The sequence below is a fragment of the Mesoplodon densirostris genome, chromosome 1, assembly GCF_025265405.1.
Source record: "Mesoplodon densirostris isolate mMesDen1 chromosome 1, mMesDen1 primary haplotype, whole genome shotgun sequence".
Taxonomy (NCBI): Eukaryota; Metazoa; Chordata; class Mammalia; order Artiodactyla; family Ziphiidae; genus Mesoplodon; species Mesoplodon densirostris.
In genome coordinates this window covers 224,752,317-224,756,151 of record NC_082661.1, presented here as the reverse complement: position 1 = coordinate 224,756,151, position 3,835 = coordinate 224,752,317, and positions in this window count along the sequence as shown.

Genomic DNA, 3,835 nt, shown 5'->3' with positions numbered 1-3,835 from the left:
AAAAACGATGAAGATTTTCCCCCAGGTCTTGTCTACCCTACAACAGGTCCCTCTGCCTCTAATGTTGTGTAGGAAGGCCATAACCCAGCAGCCCCCTGCCAGCATCCTGACTTGTCACTCTCTGGCTTTACACCATGGAATCTTTGCCCCTGCTGACATCTGTTTGCTGGTACCCATGATTTGTGAGCTCCCAACTGCAGACTTTTGCACACCCATCCTCCTCCCCTACGACAGTATCTTTCCTACTCACCTCTCTGTCTGTATGACTCTTCCTCCTTTGCAGCCCTACTTAAAGCCTAAAATCTGAGCATTCTGTTATGGGTGTATGGCCTTAGCAAGTTATAGATGCAATCTGAGCTCCAATGCTCTTGCACTCTTTTGTTGGTTTTTGCCAGAGATCTTAGAGTTTTAATCATACATACTTTCCTATTTGACCAATAGAATTCTAAGGTCTATCCAGCAATGCGAGCATGTCTACTATTTCTTTTGCTCCCCGTTCCTACCCCTCCCTCGGCCCCTCCAGTCCCGACAATTATAACATCTAGCAGTGCTCTAGTGTGTTCAACAAATATTGATATACTGCCTAAACAGCTTCCCTCAGCTAGGAAGATAGGCTTGTATCTACTTGTCAGGACGGCGTGCTTTCTGTGGGAGCAACGCTGGTCTGAAAAACCTCAGATCTGTTCTTTCTCTGACAGATCACCCCCAGTAGAATGCAGTCTCCCGGCATGAGGTTTGCTCAGTCATTATTTTTAACCCTCCCTGGGCCTTGTGTGTTCACACTACATTTGCAGTGCAGTTGTTGGTTTTTTGTTTGTTTGTTTGTTTTTTCCCCCAGCACAGACCTCCTGAAGGGGATTCTTGCTGATGGCATCTGTGGCAGAGACGAGCTCATGCCTGAAGAGATAAATTATTTATGGTGAATGGTGCCCTAATGGATTGTGTGATCAATAATGCTTATAATAGTACAGCACGGTCAAATCACAGAAGGGCTTGAACGCATGTCTACATCATTCTGAGAAGACAGGGTCTACCAGATATCAAAAGGGAAAAAAAGGGAGTACTCATGACATCAACCTCAAAACAGCTCTAAATGAGGAGGAAAGTGCAGCACTTTTTTTTTGTTGTTGTTTAAAGAGACAAGTCAGTTTTTAGTCACAGGGATCACTGCACCAAAATGCCCCCAACAGTAGCCACTTACCAAGACCAACCTTACTGCACTGATCTAGCAAAGAGTCTCCCCGTGTTTCTAAGCTTTTCCAGAAGCTCCACAGACAGAAAGCTGAATTTCTCCCTGCGTGTTGGTATAAGGCCTGCCTGTAAGTAATGAAGACATTAGTATCTGTTGCTTAGAGTGTTAATTGCTTCTCTGTATTGCTTAGCTCCTGTTTCTAGGCAACATCCAATAGCTCAACAGGCCTCTGTGTGCACGTATGATCCCAAGTCTGAACTTTCTCAAGACTCTGCTCTTTTTGTCTGCTGGAAAGCTCCACTGGGAGGTCCAAATGGAATTTCACACTCAACATGTCCGGAGTCAGTCGCATTATCTCCCTCTCTCTCCCCACCTCCTACCTGCTACCTTACTGTCCATCGCCCCCCCGCCAAAAATGAATCCCTGTTTTCCCTCTTTATCTACTGTCATCCTATCAGTGGTGCTGACATCCTGTGGTTCGCCATGCCAGAGCATCATGCTCTTCCCTTTCAAGGCCCAGCTCACATGTCTTTCCCTCCCTGAAGCCTCTGCTGGAGTCCGAACCCCCATGGTACTTGGGTCTCTCCCACTGTACTCATCACATTCACACTGATGTTACGGATGTTTGTGCATGTGTCATCTCTCAAACAACACAATGAGTTTAAGGTATGGTCCATGTCCAATCATCTTGGAATATCCCAAAGAGACTAGCACAACACGATAGCAGACTTTCAATTAGCATTTGTTGAATAAATGAGTGAATGATCTACAAGCAGGCGGTGGAGGTGGCATAGGCCATGTTTGTCTTCTTTATCGCTTCTACCCCTAAAGTGTGCCCTAGAGGAGAGTGGAAAGGAATTAAGAGGAATTTAGGTGAAAAATCTCTGAACACTTTCACTAGACTGAGTTCTACTTCCTCTTCTCCGGATTCTTGTAGGTGTTTCACAAAGACATAAGAGTCCAAGGTGTTGGTACGTAGCCCCAGCTCAGGAGCTCAGGAGACAATCCTGGAGAAAGGGGAGAGGAACCTGGGCTCTTCTGGGCTGGTTTGAGTGTGGAGAAGCTATCCCAGACATCCTCAAGACTCCAGGAGGCTGCAAAGGAAAGAACCAGATTGGGACCCCAGCTACGGCGCTGGAAAGTGCCTTTCTAGTCCTTCATGGGCTCCAATAACCTAACAAGGCTGGTGGCAGGACCACGGGGCCTGAGGCTTCACTTCCACACACTCACACAGGCTTTGTCTCATCTTTCTGAATCAATGGGGTTGTCTTGGTAGACAAGGTGTAGGGGACAGTGAAAGACAAAATGATTTTTAGATAAACTTCATACCTATGTCTAGCCAGGAATAGGGCACTCAATCAATGGTAATTTATTTCTGTCACCCCCTGCAATTGGTGGAATCCAAGATGCACTCCTGGGTGTAACTCTCAAGATAAAGGCTCTTTGCATGATCTCTAAAGAAAGCTTTCCTTCAAGCTCTAGGAAAGGTGCAATAATAGATTTGTAGGCAGTTCCCCAGTCCAGGTTTTAGTGCCCATATCACACTGAGTTCCAATATGTGTGGCAAAATCTCTCCTTGTTACACGGTGCTGTAAGGCTCAATTGTTGCAGTGAGAACTTTAATTTTGTATTTTCTCACTTGGGTGCAATTAAGTTTTCAAACATAAAAGTGAGCTAATGTCATCTTTGAGCATTTCACTTACTTTCTTTTTCTTATAAAGGAAACCGCCCTTGAATATATTTGACTATGTGATTACACAGTCAAATAAGGACACATTTAAATGTTCTAGTGGGTAACTGCATCTACAATCTACTTTCATTACTGGCTTCCAACACTATACATGTATAGGAACACCTACCTTGATAATGTCTCTTGATCTTCACTTTGGTTTCTTATGAATGACATAAGCATTACTTAGCTGATTTATTTCCCCTTCTAATCTTAGCAAGTCACCTGATTATCATTGAGGATGATATCCATTCTGGAGAGACCAGTTAGGATGACTTCAGGACTAGAAATACTATCTGGCTTATTTTTAGTGCATTTCATCTAAGGATTTTTCATATGAATAGGGAAATGAAAACCTTTAGATAGGTGACTGACTCTGCACAGTCTTACATTGATTGGTCCAGGGCCCATGCCAGAAATCAAATCCATGATTCCTGATTATTCCTTCAATTCCTCTAATTCTTTAAAGGCAAGAATCTCAAAGCACCATATGTCTTTAATACCTTTGTCAACTAGGTTCTCCTCTCCTGTATAACTTACCCACTGGACCATAGCAAGTCGCTAACAATAAGTTATTGATGAGAGCATGATAGAAAGAATGAAAAAAATAAAATGACAAAGAACCCCTTGACCTTCTGTGGTTACTGGACCTTGTCTCTAGTTTTGTAATCTGAAAAAAAACAAAAACAAAACAAAACCCGGCTGATCCAATCCATGGCTAGAGAAATCAAAAGCATGTTCCATGTGCTTTTGACAGTTAGGATTCTTTACAGAAACATAAATTCTCAGGAAAAGAGTGATTATGTAATTCCACGGCAGGTTGACCGTTATGGGAAAATGTGTACTTTGCATTTATCAACGTTCAGCTGTAACTGTCTGTAACTTCACAACTGAGACCCAGGCTCTCATTTTAT